A 23003-nucleotide genomic window follows, 5' to 3' on the forward strand; every position below is an offset into this window, starting at 1 on the left:
CAAATGCTATTCCATTTAACCACCATTTAGATCAAACGATGGTTGATCAAAATAGACTCAACAATGTATTTAATAAGTTCCTTGAAGATATCTCAACCCATGATTTCTTAAAACATCACAACTATTGTTTGTCATACCTATGCATATAGAGGTGTTAGGAGGAGATTTTATCCCATAGATCATAACTCTGAAGATTCTTGCGTGCAATTGCTTGTTATTGATAGTTGAAAATAAAATTTTACTATTTAAATCTTACCATTCTTGCGTGTATAACTTGCACTATAGGTGAAGACGGGAGATATCATTTAATTAAACTCAGAAAGCAACAAGTAGTCAGAAAATTGTGTTTCAAGGAGAATACGATACATAGAAACTCTCCTTTATATTAAAAGCTTTTTCCATCTTTCTTTCTCTCCTTAGTTTCATCTCCTAAACACTTGTTGTCACCTGTTAAATGCCAAACCACAAGAAACTGTTAATTTTCAAATAAGTAGAACATTAAAAACAGTGGAAAAATAAATAAATAAAAGAACTGAATTTCACCTTGTCACACAAGGCCTTGCAACCAGAATTTCACTGATTCTCTCTCTTCATACCTGAAAATACATGAATGGAAACATATTTTGAGGATATGAGATGGAAGATTAGGGATTATATTTGTAACAAAAAATTGGGTTTCGGAAGGTAAATTAATATTAGTATTACATACCCCATCTTCAAGGCTATGACTATCTATTGATTCATAGTAGATTCAAAAAGATTAATTACAAATCCTACTACCTTCTAAAATAAGTTTAAAGCAATTCAAATATTACAGACCCAACGTGAAATCTCCAAATGAGTAATTCAAATATTACAGACCCAAAGAGCAAATTCGAAAAGATAAACAGATCTATAATATATTCTACAAATATTAACAAAAAAAAATGGGACTTCATTCTAGTATGAAGTGCTGGCTCCCAAAATACCAAAGTAATCCTCTGATTTACCTATTGAAAGTATGGGAGAGAACGCGTCGTCCCCCCAAGCTTTTCTAGTCTATGTATGAACTTGTAAATATCATCATTGTCGTGCATTTAAGCAGGAATCCTCAATTTTCCTTAAAACCATCAGCAGGGTCATATCATTGGGGTTGAAACCTGCACTAAGTTTGATTTAACTGGAGAAGAAATTGTGATAACATCTGAAACACTCATAAAGTGCAATTAGGGCAGTTATTATCTAGAAGAAAGTTCACTACACATTGCATCACGTAATCTTAGTTATAGTCATTCCTAGTAAAAAAAAACAGCTTTCCTAATCGATGTATGTGTAAACATTTTCCTTTATTATTACTCTTAAACAAGGTGTTAGTTACTATGAATATGGAGTGATATTTATTAGTAAAAATATTTTTTTTTTTAAACAAAACTTTCATCAAAATAGCAAAAATCAAAAACTTGGTTCTCTATCTATATATATATCTCTCATATATATATATATATATATATATATATATATATATATATATATATATATATATATATATATATATTGTAAAATATAGAAATTAAATCATTCTTTAAACGGGAGCAAATTTTTAAACGGATATTTATCTGAACAAATCACACTTTCAACTGAGCATGTCGCTAAAAATGGTTGCTGCAAAAATTCTCAAAGCAAATTTTGAAAGAAATTTTGTTTGAGGTTTATTTTTTTTTTTTTTTATTTTTTTACTATTATAATCTGAGATTATAATAATAAAAATAATAAATAAATAACCTTACAACAAACAAAATTTCCCTCGACTTCGTTAAAAGACAGAACTGTCTTGTACAGGTAAAGATGACTTTGAGAAGATCTTCAGTAGTCATGTCCAACAACATGCTTGTTTGAAAGTAATTTGTTCAGATAAAATGTTAGTTTATAAATCTGCTGTCGTTCAAAGACTAATTTAGTTTTTATACTTTTCAAAATATAGAAATTAAATCATTCTTTAAACGGAAGCAAATTCTTAAATCGACATTTATCTAAACAAATCACACTTTCAACTGAGCACGCCGTCAAAAATGATTGCTGCAAAAATTCTCAAAGAAAACTTTGAAAGAAATTTTGTTTGATATAAGGTTTTTTTTTTTATATTATTATTATTATTATAATCTCTATTTTTAAGTAACTAATAATTTAAAATAGAGATTATAATACTTAAAATAATAAATAAAAAACCTTGCAACAAACAAAATTTCCCTCAACTTCGTTAAAAGACAGAACTGTCTTTGTACATGTAAAGATGACTTTGAAAATCTCTTCAATAGTCATTTTCAGCGACACGTCTGTTTGAAAGTAATTTGTTTAGATAAAATGTTGGTTGTAAATTTACTGTCATTCAAAGACTAATTTAATTTCTATATTTTGCAAAATATTTTTCTTTTTTTTTAGAAAATCAAATTTCTGATTTTGCTATTTTGAGTAATCTTTATTTTTTGAAAAAATATTTTTAATTATAAATATCACACCATATCCATGATAACCAACAACTTGTCTAAGAGTAACAATGGAGTAAAATCAAAATCTTTACACCTACATCGACTACGAAAGCTTTTTTTACTAGGAATGAGTAGATAATATTCCCACAAAAGAACAGAACCGGTTAAAAAAAATATGTTGGAGATGAAGCATTATTAACAAGTAAAATGTATATGATATCGCAAAACACCTCAAATTACCTGCCAAGGAAACTACGGACAAGATACCCTTTAAAATGGACATGAACTAATAAGAAACTGGTCGAAAAAGCCCTTCTTATCCGCACAACAAAATCCTTTTCTCAGAAAGAATAATTTACTTATTTTCTATAAGAAAGAAAAAATAGCTTAAAATAATGGAACATAGAAACAGAAAGAAGAATAATAAACATGGAATATATATATTCCATGTTCAAAAGTAGGTAAAGGCCAACCAGTACCAAAGGCACAGAGATCATGATTGTGAGATCAATTTAGTGTATCCTAAGTAGTAAGTTAATGAACAACATATGGATGTGGTGGAATAAAGACATTAAAGCATTGGTAATAAATGTAGGCCTTCTGAGAAAAGAAAAAATATTAGCATAACTGGGACCTATGTCTTATCACTTAAATAGATAAATTTATCTTTGATTTTTCCCCCATTTCCTACAGAAACACAAAGGGTAATGAACTGCTAGTAGACAACTACATATGACACCATAGAATAGGGCTATGTAAGATATGTGATGCAATGACTAGTGATCTTTTTTCTAGATAATAACTGCCCTAATTGCACTTAATGAGTGTTTCAGATGTTATCCCAATTTCTTCTCCAGTTAAATCAAACTTAGTGCAGGTTTCAACCCCAATGATGATATATTTACAAGTTCATCCAATGGGAGTGAGGGGGTCAAAAAAATTTGACAACCCAGGGTGTCAAATTTCAATTGGCTCAAGTAAATCCCATTTTTGGTAATCAACTAATTGCAACTATTTTCAGCCAAAAAAATAATAATAATAATGAAATAACATATGAATAATCAGTATATATTCATTGATCTTTAGCATCCTGAAGTTATGATTATCTGCAATATCATGCAAAACTGAAAGGCCAATGCATGGAAAAGACTTCCCTATAGACATCTCTGGTGTTCTACTTGACACCATCCCTGCATTACAAGGAAATCCGTGTCCAGGTAGAGAGCAAGAGCTGCTTAACAGGAGAAGTTAGAATATCAAGAAGCCTATTGATATATTTGGGCAAGACTAATCAACAATTCGCAACCAACCAAATTTTCAGTATCCTCATTCAGGATGCATCCTCAAGTATAAACATTTAAACCATAGTTATATACTCATATGTAACTAGCAACAAAACTGTTGCAATAAAAGCTACGAAAGGAGAGCCGTACCTGCACAAAAAAACTGGTTGTAACCCATCATTTGCTTTGTTCCGTAAATGAATTTGTCCTTCACTTTCTTCCTTAAACTTGCTTGGAGGAAGAACTTTGCATGGACCTTGAATTGAGCCAGCCCTTACAGTGCTACCATGATTAGATTCATATACCTGATCAGTATAACCAAGAGATATTATGAACTTCAATGTGTAGCAGTTAACTAAGTGAATGTGCCAATTCAGGAGAGAGATGGTCAGGAGTACAAGAGTACAAAAGTACAAAAGAAAATATCATAATCAATTTCACCACACCTCATTATGTTCGGAGTGCATGGTTGGCCAACAACCTCTGGCAGGTCACTAGGAAAGTAGCACATGTTCAGAATAGCCCACTTTGACCCAGTTTTAGTATCCTCCCACAGAGCCTGCAAGAGAAACCCATGAGCTTTTCTCCTTAATCGAAGCTAACATAATCCATTCAGAATTTGCAGATAGTGAATTGTCTTTCAGTGATACAAAGGACAAGAAGGTGATGCCTATGAAACCTTGAACAGAAATTCAGCGCACTTTCAAATCTATGCAAGTAATTGGTGGCCTATGTTGTTATTTCAGTGAGTAATACTTATACAAGGATAAAGCTACAACAATCCAGGAAAATTTAATAATGGCTTGCCTGAAGCTTTGAAGGTCTCAGATTGCCATTGTTAGAATGAGAGCATGATCTTGCACCTTGTACATCATTCCATTAGTGCGACAAGACTCATAAAATGCTTTCTCATCCACAAGTTGAAGTGTATCACCAACCCAATCGACACTATGCAAGCCATCTAATGAAGATCCAATGCAATCCCTCACTCCATTCCTGGCATCCGAGGTCCCAGCAGAAACTGTCTGAGCAATATCCTAGCTATCCTTCCTGACATCACCGCTAGGCTTACATTCAGGAATCTCTTGTAAGTTGCAGGGGGCTTGTGAATTATGACATGTATCAATATGTGTGTCAGATAACTTGACATCCAAGAGTGACCCGGTTCAAACTTTAGCAATGACTTAGGCTCCGAAATTGATCTCTCTGCATCACATGGAGACGACTCAGTATTATAAAATTGCTGCTTAGAATTTTCATTTGGTGTGCCAGAACGAGGAACACAAACTAACCCTGAGGTCTCCTTAGGCAATGACTTGAGCTCAGAGAGAGGGATGTCATCCATCTTCATCTTGCTTCCTGAGAAATTAGCCCCTTGAACTTCTCTAGTATTTGACATCTTTAAATCAGAGATTGAGTCAATATGATTTCTGTTACTACGACCAACATGAGCAAGATGCAAAGAACCAGGGTTTCCATTAGCTGTTATTTTCTGATGCTTAACCTTTGAATCTAAATTTTCCACCTTTTCCGGAGAAGCCTGAACTCCACCTACATTTGGAGACACCTTTGGTGCACTAATACTTCTTGTAACACGGCCATATTTAGGGGGCAAAGGTGTCCCATTGCTTGATATCAAGCAGTTAGGGCAGTGCCACTCACCCTTAGGAATGCCCTTTTGATTGTATGACCGAAGGCATTTGAAGTGGACTCCTTTCTCACAAGCGTCACAAACAAGTAAACTTTCTATGTCATTGATGGTAACTTTGCATATTTGGCAAGTTAAAGACTTGCTCATGTAATCAGTTGAAGGAGGGGTCCAGTTGGGATGCTCAGGAGGCCTTGGTTGCAAAAACTTATGAACGCTCTTAGAAATGACATTGTGGTTAGTGTATAATGGTGAACTTTGCCCAAAGTTCAAGACCTGCAAAGGCACTCTGCAGGTTTCCACATGCTGTTTGATTGTATTACAGAAGATTTAGAATTCTAATCTCATCGCTAGAAGTGCTACTTGGGGTGCACTTATTTCAAGTTTTCCCTCGGATCTTATTTGCCTGACCAACTTTAGCTACTCCAGATTGAAGTTGTGGTGAACAAGTTGGGACTTTCTCCATTAAGCGATCACCAGAAGAATTTGCTGCAGATAAATACAATACAATTTAAGAATCCAAAGGACACAACACCAGGTTAAACAATGGGGAGGAGATGAGAGCAAAACAATGAACTCATTTAGAAATTGCGATATCTAATTTTTTCCAATGATGTCAAAGCCTTATATACAAAGCACTCACCATGCCTAATTAACCCCATGTGACTTCATAAGATAAAAGTTGCATGCAATAGTGTAATACAAAATAAAATAATACTTCTCTTCTTTTGGTTTTCCCTCTTTTGTCTTTTTTGTCTGCACTCAATCCCAAATCAGTTAGAGAGAGACTCTATGGATCTTATAAGTGGGGACAGGAGAAATAAGGCCTCCGAATGCCAATTCAAAAGGACGTTCAAATTCCACCAATATCCACCGTGATGTCAATTTCAATGTTACTTCAGCATTTTCGTTTTTAAGTTATTAGATTAGGGTGCTGTTCACAACCCAATAGATGAACGTATTTTGAAAAGGTAGGGATGGGTTACCAACCCAATTGATTTTCCTTGAAAAAAAAAAAAAACCTAATATTAATTATTTTAATAGTGTTGGTCTTTTAAAAAATTTTCCATAAGAATAGCAAATCTTTAGTCACATTACTTTAAAGAGTGCTGATTTTGTACCTCATGGGTTAACTCAAAAACTCATTGACGTGGCAGGTGCAAGAACCGTAGATATTTTTCCCTCGGGATACACGACTACACATTTTATGGGGATGTGCAGTTGTGTATCCCGATGGAAAAATCTACGATTCTTGCAGGGTACACGTCAGTTGAGTTTTTGAGTTACCATGTCAGGTTGAGTTACAAAATCATTACACTACTTTAAACTTTAGGAGAACTTTTAGAGAAAGAGAGATTTTTTTCATGAAACTAGCATGTTTCACATACTGTTGCATGTAGCACATTCAATATGTGCTTTGATGCTAGACCACTGGGGCTGACAGTGTTTTCCTTAAAATAAAATAGGTAAAAGAAGATCAAAGTTATTAAATAGCATAGATTTAAATTCATTGAGTCGACCGAAAATTCATCCAAGTCGACTTGAAAATGTATCAAATCAGGAAGTTAACTGAGTTTTTGGACTATATAATATTTTTATGGAGAATTTTTTAAATATTTAAATCCATTTTTATATTTTATAAATATAATATATATTCATTAACATTTTTATTTTAAATCGATAAACTTCTTTTTAACGAGATGATTATCTCAGTGATAGTAGGAATATTTGAAACCACCATATCTATTGTATCATTACCCATAGACTTTACTATCTACCGTAGTTGGCACCTTCCATTTGACTTATCCCAGACGTTTTCGACTTGATAGACATTTGAGTCAACTTTAACATGAATGAACATAGACAATCTTTAAACCAATATTCCTTCTTTCCTTGTAACACTAACTGCAGATTCATGCTCCACACATCAAAGCAGACTATTTTGGAATGAAACAAATAGATAATTCAATGAAATAAAGCTATATCAAATAACACTTTCTAAAATGAAATGCTAGTGAGAAATAGTGCTTTATTCAAAGCTACCAGAATAATGGCACAAACAAATAGTGGTGAAACATTTCTAACAAAAGCAACGGCTTTTCTCCTCAAGACTTCTATTGAATCTTGTATTTTACATTTCAAATAAAACTAGTGGGCCCTGCACATGCAGGCTGTATGATTCATATCATATTTTGAATCCTAATTTTCAAACTCAAGATATGTACTAATTAATTTTATGGAGGTAGAGGATTATATCTAAATAGTATAAAAAAACATAACTCTTGGCATTGTGACAGTGACACTAAGAATTTAAGAGGCGTAAAAAGAAAGATTATATATAATCCTTCTTGGTTATCACGAAAGGGAGAAAGAATACACAATGGTACCCTGCATATATATGTATTATAATCCTTCTTGGTTGTCATGAAAGGGAGAAAGAAAATGCAATGGTACCCTCGAAAGTATTGAGAAATGGGATTTTTTAAATTTTTTTCTTAGCAAGTCTTGGTTAGTAGTTAGTAGGTGGAAGAAAGTCTTGAACCAAGGTTGCATAACCAATACTCACAGACCTATCTCAGATTATACAATTTTGGCGTACATCTATTTCTAAAACCAACACCCTTGTAGCATTTAAGCATTCACACAATTATGATTTACAATTTGGCTATACACCACTGAAGCCCATCAAACACACCTTAATTTACAACAGCCTTTTGAACAATTGGATCCTCAGCAATCATTTCCTAGAACACATAAGTAACTTACATAAATTTAATTACATTGAATTTAATAAAGAGTCGTGATAATCTGACTTAGGCACGTGGCATACTCAATCGACACCAAGATGTGACAGGCTCGGGAACCGTATATCAGCACTCCTCGGGATTCAGATCTGCACCTTTTATGGGAAGCATGATTCTGTATCCCGAGGAATGCAGATCAATTGTGTGTGTATGAAAGAGAGAAAGAGAGTAGATGACGAGGGTGTTGATGGTAAGAATGTTTATGGATGAAGGAGAAGGCAGGATGGTGGTAGGGCTTATATAGAAGTAGGGGGTGTGAGTTTGATAAATGGGAACCAAAAAGGGTTGGGTTACATGTGGTTTTAGTTAGTAGGATGGTCTAAATCAACGGTAAGAAATGATTCAAGTAAAGGAAAGTTAGGCTTACCAACAAGTTCGGATAAATAAAGAGTGTTTTCATGAGTTTTTTTAGTTGGATGCATTTTGTGACCCATTTGGTATTTTCATGATTTTAAGTGGGATGCCATCAATGTGCAATGAGTGATGCTTGTGTTCTCGGAAAAGCATAGCCATTCAATTTCAGAATGAAAGATCTTAAATATACAAAAATGGTAAACTAAAAATATATTTCTGCACCAAGAACCTACAAGTATTCTAGTATTCTTCACAATGGTTGAAGTTTTAAAATATGAATAAATTGCAATAGCTCTCTAAAGCAGGTTGTCTAAGAAGGTTAATCAAATTTAAAAATAACAAATAAATAAAATTCAACTGGAAAATGCACAACAACTGCATCAAAGAGAGAATCAACTCTACCAAATTTTACTAAAATGAGATTAGGAGTAGAAAGATCGTAGGTCATACTTCACCGCATGTTCAGAAAAATGTTTTCCCAGCTGCCTTTGCGGAAGGATTGGCTGATCTCCATCACCAAACACGAGAACTTATCCGTCTCAAAGTAGGTATATAATGTAGGATGGTCCAGACACTGCAGGATCTCTCTCTGTCTGAGCTCGAAGTAGCTTCTTACGGCTAACTAGAGACCCTTTGTCCATAACCTTCATTGCAAAGTAACTCTTTTTCTATGCCCTTACATTTCTGCCAATTCGGAATACCTCCTTAAAATATGCCACGTGTAATCCGATGGACATTGGACAGGGTTCTTTCAAAATTTTGAAGAGACCTATCCGTTTCAATTTTTTTTCCCTACTGTAAATCGACTCATGCTGGAGTAACACGCAATCTTTTATGTGTTGGAGTAACACGCAATCATTATACTACACTATTTTTAATTCTCACATTGCTGACGTGGAGGTGGTCACATAACTGTAGATACTTTTACTCGTATCTCGATGAAAGAATCTATGACTACCACATCAATACAATGAGGATCATAATGAAAAACAAAATCCCCAAAGTTTTTTTTTTTCAAAAAACATTAGACTTTTTTAACCATTAAGAATCTTTAAAAAATAAAAATAAAAACTTTCATCAAGATAGTAAAATTATGTTGGTTTAAAGGCGGCAGTCTCCTTCATGTCAGATGAGAAAGAAACTTTTTTTTAAACTTTATCTGTTTTTTTTTAAATTTGAGAACCAATTTTTTTTGGTTTTGCTATCGAAATATGTCCAATGCGAATAAACAAAGAACACTTGGTTTTTTTTCATTTTAGATAGTGTGAATACACATAAATTGTAAGTCCGCTGAAATTGCAGAAGAGATCATAACCTTTAAAAATCTTTAAAAAAAAACCTTTCATCAAAATAGCAACAAATCCCACTTTAAAGCAGATATGACGCTGGAAATGGCAATAGGGTATCTCACTGAAAGCAACTCTGTTAAGGAAAATTTCGGACCTTTAAAAAAAAAAAAAAAAACCTTTCATCAAACTAACAACGAATCCCACTTTAATCTTTATATTTTATCGGTTCCGATTCTTATCAGTTCCGGTTTTAAAATAAGTGGAACCGGAACCATCGAAAATCACAGGTACTTGTCGGTTCCGGTTCTCAATAATCGAATGAGATAAATTATTTCAAAATCATTATAATAAAGAATTTCTTTTAAAAAATAACATATTATTTGTAAAGCATCAACTTAATAATAATTTGTTCCACTAAGATGATAATTTAATGACTTTTATTTTCAAACATTAAAATGTATTTCCTTTACAAGTAATAAATTTAAAAAGAAATGACGCTTCTTAAACTCAAATTTTTAGTTTATATGAAATTTGAAGAATTTTGTCATACATGTTAATTTTAAAATGTAGGATTACCTTGAATCATATATAATATAAAAATAAATCGGTTCCGGGTACCCATCAGATAGAACCTAATGGTTCTGATTCCTATCGGTTCGGTTCCATATTAGATTCGACTCTAATCGGTTCCAATAAAAAAGGAACCGGAACAGGGGTTTTCGATTTCGGTTCCGGGTAAATGGGTACCCATTGACACCCCTAACTCCAGCACGACCCATTTAAAAATAATGTACCCCTTCCACCACTCATAAGCGAGATCCTCTGTCGCCGTTTCCAATGTTATATCCGCTTCAAAGATGAATTTGCTTAGACACAAATTATATATTTTGAAAAAAAAATTAAAAAAGACCTACGTTTTTATTACAGCTGGCGGCCTAAACATTTGGTTCTCTCATAGTCTTAAGGGCAGCAGCCATCTCCAGCTAGAATCCCGCTTCATCAAGCCACCTTTTGTCTATTCTTTTGTTAGCTAATACTGACATGTTTGACCTTAGTAGACTAGCTAGTCTGACTTGACTGTTTTAATGAGCTTAGTTGCTAGCCTTCCTACTTTGCTCTACTGACATTTTTATCTGAAAAAATAACCTTTGAAGCGGGATTCCAACTGGAGATGGCTGCTGCCCTTAAGACTATGAGTGAACCAAATGTTTAGGCCGCCAGTTGTAATAAAAACATAGGTCTTTTTTAATTTTTTTTTCAAAATATATAATTTGAGTCTGAACAAATCTATCTTTGAAGCGGATATGACGCTGGAAACGACGACAGAGGATCTCGCTGATGAGTGGTGGAAGGGGTACATTATTTTTAAATGAGCCGTGCTGGAGTTAGGGGTGTCAGTTGGTACCCATTTACTCGAAACCGAAATCGAAAACCCCGGTTCCGGTTCTTTTTTTATTGGAACCGAACCGATAGGAACTGGAACCATTAGGTTCTATCCGATGGGTACCCGGAACCAATTTATTTTGTCATTTATTTTTATATTATATATGATTCAAGGTAAACTTACATTTTAAAATTTACATGTATGACATAAAATTCTTCAAATTTCATATAAACTAAATATTTGAGTTTAAGAATAGTCATTTCTTTTTAAATTTATTACTTGTAGAGGAGATACATTTTAATGTTTGAAAATAAAAGTAATTAAATCATCATCTTAGTGGAACAAATTATTATTAAGTTGATACTTTACAAATAATATGTAATTTTATAGAACAAATTTTTTAGTAACAAGACATTTCAATATGTAATTTTTTATTACAAATAATATGTACTTTACAAGACATTTCAATATGCAACGGAAGTAGATAAACGTTAACACATTTTACAAGGCATGAAAATCTTTATTTATGTTTTCCATGCAGATTATTTATAAAAAAATTAATTCATCAGCTTCAAATGGAAATGTCATCATACACTAAAAAGGTCTAAGAAAACTTACCATTTAGGAACAACGTCCTTGTCTCATGGTGAGATGCTACACACTGTAAAACGACAACAACCAAAAAACAAAAAAACATCATTTACTCCTACATAAAGAGCATGAAAAAACAGTAAATTCACTATCTAACAAGGACATAGATAGTGTACAAGGTGGGTGACTCACATGGCACATTTGAGAAGCTGACATGTCCGTACATATGTTTTATAATAAAGGAATTAAATTTTGATTTCAATTAGCTTATAAATGGAAACATTTTGATCCGTGTGAGATTAATTCAGTTTTCTTGGAAATGATGATTTTGAGGTTTTTTAATGAATATGTAGGAATGGTAAAGCACGCATTCAAATACATTAATAAGTCATAAAAACAAAATAAACAACCAAACAAGGTATAGAAATGAAAATGAAAATCAACAACATTCCTATGATACCCACATGCATTCGAGAGCCCAAGATTGAAAAAATCAATGTTCTATAAGGAATTGAGAATAAGAATGCCATATTAAATGCATACACGATACACCTAATATGTAAAATGCATACTTAATGATGAACAAACTATTAAATAGTAATGAATGTACTCCTGTTGTGAATAAATCAAAATAAGATAACATAAATACCAAACTAATTGTAAACCATTATCCTTAAAGTGACTATTATCTTAAAAAACTTTCATCAAAACAATTATTATGTAATGTACAATCCCTCCAACAAGAATTTTCTAAGAAATATATCTTTATAAAACTTTTCAACAGAGACTATTTTGGCAAGGTTCACTGTTAATGGAAATATTTCTGTTGGAGTATCGCATTTTTCTACTAAATTTTGATTATTTTAGTAAAAATCCAGTATTCAGCAAAATATTTTGTGAAATGAATGGTAATTTCCCCCAAATTATATACAAAAAGAAATTATTAATTAAATTTTGTGTCGGACATTTTGGGAATGAAAATATTTCAGATATAGTGAACTCTAGCATATGATTATAATATAAGTTCTATTCAACCAACAACTTTTTTAAAATAAAAATAAGAAAATAAATATATGAAACATAAAATAGGGCCTTTCTAGAACCACATAATGTAATATAAAAGTAGATTGCTAATTTCAAACCATGGCTGTGTTTAAAATTTTAATAAATTACCATATGAGGGACAGATTTGATCGACCATTTTCTGAATGTAAACAAACTTATAGACAAACAGTAAGTAAAAGGTGACACTGTCTAGCATGTTAAGTTGTGTTAAGGTCTGATGGAATGTTCGTGTCAATAAATGCCTGATATGGCACAAATCTTAAAAGTGATGTGCCCTTCTTAAATAGAGAATCCTAAGAAGCCATAAATGTAATCATAAAAATCTAAGAAAAGAATCCAAACTGAAATGAGATAAGAAAAAGGGTAGAATAGAAAACCAACAGAAAGTAGCAACCCACCATCTCTAGATTAAACAAAAAATACTCACCATTGAATGCTTAGAGTAAGAAATAGATTAAATCTAGGTGGAATCGAATCTAAAACCAATTTGGACCCAGAATCTAGGTTTATATCTAACCCACCCACACAAAAATCCTACATATGAAGATTAATATTGGTATTTACAAACTTCTGATATCCAACAAGATCAAGTCATCCAAATTGTGGTCTAAGGTCTGAATATCAGTCTCAAAAACTTTAGACAACAAGAACGAGATGTCTTAGACGTGATGAGACAAACATGAGACAGTGGGAGATGAATTTGGGAGGAAAAAAAATGAAAACAACCAAAAAGAAATCTAAAACAAGGGGAGGAAAAAAAAGGAAAATATTGAAAACATAAAAAATAAAACATAATGCTTTTAGATTTTAGCATGCAAAGAACAATTAAAGAGCAAAAAAAATCTTTTATCAATAACAAAGAAATTCTTTTCAACTGAAAAAAATGCATCAGTACTTTATGAGGCATAGCGTCTCATCTGTCCAGTGCACCGTCTAGCCCAATTTTGAAAGGCTCAGTATGTATTAGGTCAAGAAAAGAAGAAAAATCATTATTGGGTAAATAACATACCAAATGAAGATCGTGGATGGAGCACAAGTTTTGGTGTGAAAACATAATGCTTTTAGATTTTAGCATGCAAAGAAATTCTAAATTTGCACACATGTGCATGCGTGCGTGCGTAGGTGGGTGGGTGGGTGGGGGTGTGTGAGCAAAATACCTTTACGAGAGCACCAATTACACCCAAGCTGGTAAGCCTCAAATACTCAAATGGTCTTGTCTTGCTCGTGGTGTTTAGAAACGGGTACAAGTACAGAGGTATATGAGCTACATTAGGAAAAAATGCCAATATTCAGCTATCAATTTCCTTATACTTATGTATTGCAACCAGATTAATTATTACACATGAATTTCCAGTGCATGTTAGACAATACTTGAACAATAACTCCATAAATGTTTATCCTAACAAATCTAGAAAACATTTAGAATATTTTAGAAATAAAAATGCATAAGTTCATGTACTTCTCTCAATCATACATGTAACAGAAAGTTTTCTGAGATACTCAACTATCTTCAGTCCAAAGGACTACACATCCAGATTCATTTTTTATTGGAAAATCTAAGACCCCAAATTATCTTTCCGTTGTTTCGTTGTTAGATGGAAAAAAAAAAAATTTTAAAAACAAAAACAAGTAAACAATGTCATCCTATCAGAGCCCTTCTCTTCAACTCAATCAATGGCTCAATTAATTACTTGAAAGACCTTTTGCAAATCCAATGAATGTTTGACCAAAGCCCAACTAAGCAAAAAACACATGACAGAACTGGATATTCAATCGGTTGGAGAGCTTAATTGAACAGGGCTCATCTTGGACGCCACTCTCCCACTTACCTTTATCACCGTTCAATGTAAAACAACTGAAACCATAACTATTACACACACTAGAAAACTATAGAATTTAAGAGATCGAAGAGCTTTTTATTTTTTTTTTCGGTTTGTTTGATAAGCAAAGAGCTTTTGTTATTCGCTTAGCCATCTTTATATGCAAGAAAATGTATGCAGCATTAATTTGGCTGTTTACAACACAATATCACTGCATCAAATATGATCTGAACTATCTGATCTATCAGAACAGTTTGTGGACTTTTGCCTGATTATGAGGTCTAAATGAGTAGAAAAGTCTGAATTTCAGCCCTAAACTTATGTGCACGTCTCATGCATCACAAAGGAATAAGACTGAATCTATCTTTTTAAGAGATTCTCAAGTCTGGAATCATGCTTGATGTAGGTTTGTAGATTGGGACTGGTCGGTCAAGGTTGGTGGTGGCGGCCCACGATGTCATACGGTGCCAAAGAGAGAGATTTGTCTAAGTGTTTGGAAAAAAAAAATGGCCTAACTTGATCCATTGCTTTTCCACTCTATTTTCCAAAAAAATTACATATGTTTTAGCCCTTTTTTTCCTTTGGTCCTACCAAAGGTAGGAGAAGAGAATTTCAGTGAAAAAATAATTCCAGATTATGGTCTTTCTATAAGCCAAACTGTGGTTGATTCTCTTACAAATTATACTGACACGTAACCATGTTGATAAAACTATTCGTGAAAATGGAGCAATGTTTACAGGTTCCTAGATCATGATAGCCACAAAAAGCGTAATTCCATATTCATGCAAGATAAGAATGTCTTACCCCAAAAAGATGTGACAAGACATTTCAATATGCAACGGGAAGTAGATAAACGTTAACACATTTTACAAGACATGAAAATCTTTATTTATGTTTTCCATGCTGATTATTTATAAAAAAAATTAATTCATCAGCTAATGGAAATGCCATCATACACTAAAAAGGTGTAAGAAAACTTACCATTTAGGAACAACGTCCTTGTCTTATGGTGAGATGCTACACTGTAAAATGACAAAAAAAAAAAAAATCATTTACTCCTACATAAAGAAAAAGAAAAAACAGTAAATTCACTATCTAACAAAGACATAAACAGTGTACAAGGCGGGTGACTCACATGGCACATTTGAGAAGCTGACATGTGTCCGTACATATGTTTTATAATAAAGGAATTAAATTTTGATTTCAATTAGCTTATAAATGGAAACATTTTGATCCGTGTGAAATTAATTCAGTTTTCTTGGAAATGATGATTTTGAGGTTTTTTAATGAATATGTAGGAATGGTAAAGCACGCATTCAAATACATTACTAAGTCACAAAAACAAAATAAACAACCAAACGAGGTACAGAAATGAAAATGAAAATCAACAACATTCCACTACAGATACCCACATGCATTCGAGAGCCCAAGATTGAAAAAATAAATGTTCTATAAGGAATTGAGAATAAGAATGTCATATTAAATGCATACACGATACACCTAATATGTAAAATGCATACTTAAGGATTAACAAACTATTAAATAGTAATGAATGTACTCCTGGTCTGAATAAATCAAAATAAGATAACATATATACCAAACTAATTGTAAACCATTTATCCTTAATGTGACTGTTATTTGAAAAAACTTTTATCAAAACAATTATTATGTAATTTACAATCCCTTCAACAAGAATTTTCTAAGAAATGTAGCTTTATAAAAAATTTCAACAGAGACTATTTTGGCAAGGTTCACTGTTGATGGAAATATTTCGATTGGAGTATCGCATTTTTCCACTTAAATTTTGATTATTTTAGTAAAAATCCAGTATTCAGCAAAATATTTTGTGAAATGAATAGTAATTTCCCCAAATTATATACAAAAAGAAATTATTAATTAAATTTTGTGTCGGACATTTTGGGAATGAAAATATTTCAGATACAGTGAACTTTAGCATATTATTATAATATAAGTTCTATTCAACCTACAATTTTTTGAAAATAAAAATAAGAAAATACATATATGAAACATAAAATAGGGCCTTTCTATAATGTAATATAAAAGTAGATTGCTAATTTCAAACCATGGCTGTGTTTAAAATTTTAATAAATTACTATAAGGACGGATTTCATCGTCCATTTTCTGAATGTAAACAAACTTATAGAGAAACAGTAAGTAAAAGGTGACACTGTCTAGCATGTTAAGTTGTGTCAATGTCTGATGGAATGTTTGTGTCAATAAATGCCTGATATGACAGAAATCCTAAAAGTGATGTGCCAATCTAAAATAGAGAATCCTAAGAAGCCATAAATGTAATCATAAAAATCTAAGAAAAGAATCCAAACTGAAATGAGATAAGAAAAAGGGTAGAATAGAAAACCAACAGAAAGTAGCAACCCACCATCTCTAGATTAAACAAAAAATACTCACCATTGAATGCTTAGAGTAAGAAATAGATCAAATCTAGGTGGAATCGAATCTGAAACCAATTTGGACCCAGAATCTAGGTTTATATCCAACCCACCCACACAAAAATCCTACATATGAAGAATAATATTGGTATTTACAAACTTCTGATATCCAACAAGATCAAGTCATCCAAATTGTGGTTTAAGGTCTGAATATCAGTCTTAAAAACTTTAGACGACAAGAACGAGATGTCTTAGACGTGATGAGACAAGCATGAGACAGTGGGAGATGAATTAGGGAGGAAAAAAATGAAAACAACCAAAAGAAATCTAAAACAAGGGGAGGGAAAAAAAAAAGGAAAATATTGAAAACATAAAATAAATAAAATAATAATAATAATAAAAATCTTCAGTATAAATATGTACAAAATTTTGAGAAAAAAGAAGATGAAATTATCACTTACTAAACTTTGTAATAGTCTCTCAATTTAATTATGAAAGGAAATAAATTTTGGATGATTTGAAGACAATGAAGCATCCACATGGGTCAGGATCCATGGCTCAACATCCCAAATAAGGCCTCCTAGCTGAAATATTAAGTTGTGTTCAAGATAATATGAAGTTCCTCACTGGACTAATACGGACTAATAATAATAATGAAAATGCGTAGATGGCTGAGATCCTTTGTTCTGGGTGAATGAGGATCCAATTCAGTGGCCCATTAAGTGACCTGTCATGCGGGTAATATCGTTAATTAGCAGTCAATGAATGGAAGACCACCCTCATTCACACATGGGACAAATTTCCCAAAAATGTGTAAGACGGTTGGTTGTGCCCCTTCACTTCCCCAAACATACACACAAAACCTACATGTTTTGGAAGTAGAAAACTGAGACTCAATGAAAAAATAAGTTCAATTTGTGTTTGAGAGTAATCTTATGTTTAGGCCAAATCGTTGTGAACCTTAACAATTAGACTCGTTTAAGTATATTTCTGCATCCTTGCCTTAGAACCCCAAATTTTGAAGATCTAACGGATGTAAATTACAATTAGGCTTTTTTCAGTGCCAGAGTAAAAGGAATCTAAATATTAGGAAACCGGCATTAGGTTGCTTAACATGACCCCTGATGTATAGGATCTGGATTCATCACGGTATTATAAGAATTGGGGTCATAAACTTTAAACTTTTACAATTGTCTCATGCAAGCATGGATGAAGCACCCTTGATGTTGGGTACCCAATTACTAGGACTTGAATGGGTCAGGTTCGACCCAAAATGGAACCTAACTAGAACTGTCAAGAATTAGGTTCTAATCAGATTGGTACCAACTTGATACCCGATTAGATAAGTAATTTATTAGATCAAGATACAATTGTATTCGTCATTTTCAAGTGTAGATCCAATCCAATGTGTTATATATGTATCATTCTAGATTATGTATAATCAAAACTAATAATTAAAAAAACCAATATTTTCTAATGAGTACTAATTCAACTGACAGAAATATATGCCTCATAATCTTTATACCTAATCCAACGTAAGTCCGGATACTCCGTTAAAATAATAACAATAAATAAATAATTATGTATAAATTTTAAATGATATTCCATTAGTTTAAAAGATGGTTCGTAAAAATAAAACCCGACAACGTATTTAAGTTCCTTAAAAATATCTCAACCAATTAAACTTTTTTATATTAAATAAAGTTTCATCTGCTGTTAGTTCTTTCATTTTCCTTTCTCTCCTTAATTTCATCTCCTAAATATTACCAAACAAAAAAAAAAACCGTTAGGACTTCATTCTTATATATATCCCTAAATCCCTAGATACCAAACTAATCATGTTATTTTTCTCTGAAGAATTTTAGAGAGAAGTTGTCGTGCCTCCAATCTCTTTACGTGTTAATAAAAATAATAATAATAATTAGTCTCGTTATAATAAAAATTAAATTGAAAAATAAATAAATAATAAGGTGATTTACCCTTCAAACAAAAGCAAAAAGTATAACGTAAATGTAGCATCCAATAATTATACCGACTTCGAGTACGAAATTTTTTTTCTCCCCCTTGTTAATTGAAGAATAATACATAATTAACTTCTTATCAAAATAATAAAATAACAGTTTAATTACATTAAACAAAAAGATTTTTGAAAACCCAAAAATTACCCCTTATACCACACTTACTTCAGTATTTTCCTTAACGTAAAATATGATTATGATTGATATCATTCCAATCACAACCAAAGAAATATTTGAAATAACAGTTGAATTTGTATAGGACAGCAATGCTTTGAATTTATTTATCAAACTTTTTACAAAATTTCACACCTCGGTGACTAATGTTTACATAATAGCATTGGTTGTCGGACTCTTAGGAGAAGCATTGCTCTCTTATGCAAATTCGACTGTGATTGATATTATTTCAATCACCACAAAAAAATATGTTTAAGGTCACAGACAAATTTGCATAAGAGAGCAATGCTTCTCCTAAGAGTCCGACAACTAATTTTATTATGTAAACATTGGTTACCCGGGTGTGAAATTTTGTAAAAAATTTGATAAATAAATTCAAAGCATTGTTGTCTTATTCAAATTCAATTATTATTTTAAATATTTCTTTGGTGGTAATTTGAATGATATCAATTATAACTATATTTTACGTTAAAGAGAATATTTGGGTAAGTGTGGTGGAAGGGGTAATTTTTGGACTTTCAAAAATCTTCTTGTTCAATATAATTGAACTGTTATTCTACTGTTTTGATAAGAAATTAATCATGTATGATTCTCCAACTAAGGAGGAGAAAAAAAATTTCCTAATCGAAGTCGGTATAAACATTGGAAGCTGCATTTACGTTCTACTTTTTTGCTTTTGTTTGTAACGTAAATTTTCTTATTATTTATTTATTTTTCAATTTAATTTTTATTATAATTAGACTAATTATTATTATTATTATTTTCATTAGCACTTAGAGAGATTAGAGGCACGACAACTTCTCCCAAACTTTTCGAAAAGAAATTACATGATTAGTTTGGTATATAAGGGTCTAGTGATTTGTATAAGAATGAGATCTAAACGGTTTTTTTTTTTTTTGTAATATTTAGGAGATGAAATTAAGGAGAAAATAAAATGGAAGTAGTAGCAGAGAAAGCTTTATTTAATATAGATGAGTTCCATTGGTTGAGATATTTTTAAGGAACTTAAATAGTTGTCATGTCTTATTTTTACGAACCATCTTTTGATATAATGGAATAACATTTAAAATTTATATATTATTATTTATTTATTTATTGTTATTATTTTAACGAGGTATCCGAACTTAAATAGGTGTAAAGATTATGGGGCATATATTTCTGTTTTGTTGAATTAGTACCAATTAGAAAATATTGATTTTTTTATTTTTTTAATTATTGGATTAGATTATACATAATCTAGAATAACACATACATCACTTATCGGATTGGATCCACATTTGAAAATGACGAATACTATTGTATCCTAATCTAATAAATTACTCATCTAATCGGGTATCAATTTGGTACCCCAATCTGATCAGAACCTAATTCTTGACAGTTCTAGTCATTCCATTTTGGGTCGAACCCCATTCAAGTCCTATTAATTGGTCCCTGCACGTGTAGGCTGTATGATTCATATCATATTTTGAATCCTAATTTTCAAACTCAAGATATGTACTAATTAATTTTATGGAGGTAGAGTGTTATATCTAAATAGTTCAAAAAAACATAACTCTCGGTATTGTGACAGTGACACTAAGAATTTAAGAGGCGTAAAAAGAAAGACTATATATAATCCTTCTTGGTTGCCATGAAAGAGAGAATACACAATGGTACCCTATATATATATAATCCTCCTTGGTTGTCAAGGAAAGGGGAAAGAAAATGCAATGGTACCCTCGAAAGTATTGAGAAATGGGATTTAAATTTTTTATTTTTAAGCAAGTCTTGGTTAGTAGTTAGTAGGTGAAAGAAAGCTTTGAGCCAAGGTTGTATAACCAATACTCGCATACCTATCTCAGATTATACAATTTTGGCGTACATCTATTTCTAAAACCAACACCCTTGTAGCATGTAAGCATTCATGCAATTATGATTTACCATATGGCTATACACCACTTAAGACCATCAAAATACACCTTTACAACAGCCTTTTGAACTGTTGGATCCTCGAGCAATCATTTCCTAGATCTCATAAGTAACTTACATAAATTTAATTACATTGAATTTAATAAAGAGTCGTGATAATCAGACTTAGGCACGTGGCATGCTCAATCAACACCATGACATGACAAGCTCAGGGACCGTATATCGGCACTCCTCAGGATACAGATCTGCACCTTTTATGGGGAAGCATAATTCTGTATCCATTGTGTGAGTATGAGAGAGAGAAAGAGAGTAGATTGAAGAGGGTGTTAATGGTAAGAAGGTTTATGGATGAAGGAGAAGGCAGGATGGTAGGGTTTATATAGAAGTAGGGGTGTGAGTTTGATAAATGAGACCAAAAAGGGTTGGGTTACATGTGGTTTTAGTTAGTGGGATGGTCTAAATCAACGGCAAGGAATGATTCAAGTAAACGGAAGTTAGGTTTACCAACAAGTTCGGAAAAATAAAGGGAGTTGCTATTGGCACCTCAACTTTTACTTATTGCACACCAATATCTTAAATTATTTACAACACCCTAATTAAAAATTGAACACCTAATTAAAAATTTGAACACATCACTCAAAACATTACAAAAGTAAATTTAGTTCATGGTATTACTTCAACAAAATATTACAAAGCATTATAACACATTCAAACAACTTCAACAGTTGTTTACAATTAGGATTAAGCGTTGAGTATAATATTATTGATCGAATGGGCCCATTTGGTGTTTTCATGAGTTTTTTTTTTTAATTGGATGCATTTTGTGACCTATTTGGTATTTTCATGATTTTAAGTAGCAGTGCAACTTGGTTCGGTTTAGAGCAAAATCAGAACTGAACCAACCAAGGTCTGTGTTCTATTATATAGGACCCAGAATCGAACCAATTTGATCTACAACCGAACCAACCCAAACCGACCTTAATTCGATTTGGCTCGGTTGGGTTCCATGGGTTGCCAAAAAACTTCATCTAGATTTTTTTTTAATCAAGAATACCTATTTTTACTAAACTTTATCTAATATTTAAGAACAAAAATTGTAAAGTGATAATAAGACAATAGAAACTAAAATAATAAAACAGGGCAAAACAGAACAAGATCTCATCAAAAAAAATAGAGAACATGAGCATAAACAGTGAAATTATTTCAAAATAATAATCTTTTTTATGATTTTCAAAATAAATTTAAGTGAAAATTACTTACGGTTTAGGGCTAGAGAGTAAGGGAGGCCCTTTCTCTTAGTCGATCCAATTAGTTTCATGCTCTCCACAAAATTACTGAATCTGAGCTTTATCTCTTCCACTGTCTCGTACCTCTTCCCGGCGCATTTTAGTTACACATAGTTTATATATAAAAATAAAAAAAAATCAAATCAAATCAAATCAAATCAAAGTTCAGTAAACAGATCCATGATTTTTACAGATCATCAGATCGACGGTTGGATGATTAGAAATTAAATGATCACCTCTTAGCGAAACTAGCGAAGGCGAAGGCATGACGCGTGTTTCCGATGATCTCGAGGAGAGAAGATTCGAACTCTTGAAAACCGTCGGATGCCAATCTGATGGGATTCTCATCATCGAAGCTGGATCTGGCACGTGTAGCGAAGACACAGCAGAAGAAAAAGAGGAGTAAAGAAAGTGAAGTGAAGTAGAGAGACTTCTCTTCCTTGCTAGTGTTGCCTGATCTTGTGGTTCAGCAGCTTCTCGCGAAGCTCAGCCACGTCAATCTC

At 32.4% G+C, this 23003-nt stretch overlaps 1 long non-coding RNA gene across 5 annotated transcripts; it reads right to left on the reverse strand.

Annotated features, from left to right (window-relative positions):
* Positions 1–282: 282 nt before the first annotated feature.
* Positions 283–22947, reverse strand: LOC147390181 (uncharacterized). 5 transcript variants are annotated; one of them, XR_015183340.1, is made up of 13 exons: positions 22475–22947; positions 15685–15725; positions 14041–14147; positions 11846–11888; positions 9005–9238; positions 5041–5885; positions 4556–4954; positions 4195–4307; positions 3899–4053; positions 2706–3696; positions 990–1139; positions 544–596; positions 283–447 (listed from the first exon to the last, which is right to left on the reverse strand). It is a non-coding gene; the product is annotated as an uncharacterized LOC147390181 (long non-coding RNA). The 5 variants fall into 5 exon arrangements; XR_015183339.1 differs by lacking the exons at positions 990–1139; positions 2706–3696 and having other exon boundaries at positions 22475–22586; positions 22737–22947; XR_015183338.1 differs by lacking the exon at positions 2706–3696.
* Between the last annotated feature and the right edge of the window lie 56 nt (positions 22948–23003).

The sequence above is a fragment of the Akebia trifoliata genome, chromosome 11 (genome assembly GCF_017979445.1).
Source record: "Akebia trifoliata isolate Shusen 1 chromosome 11, ASM1797944v1, whole genome shotgun sequence".
In the NCBI taxonomy this organism is placed as follows: domain Eukaryota; kingdom Viridiplantae; phylum Streptophyta; class Magnoliopsida; order Ranunculales; family Lardizabalaceae; genus Akebia; species Akebia trifoliata.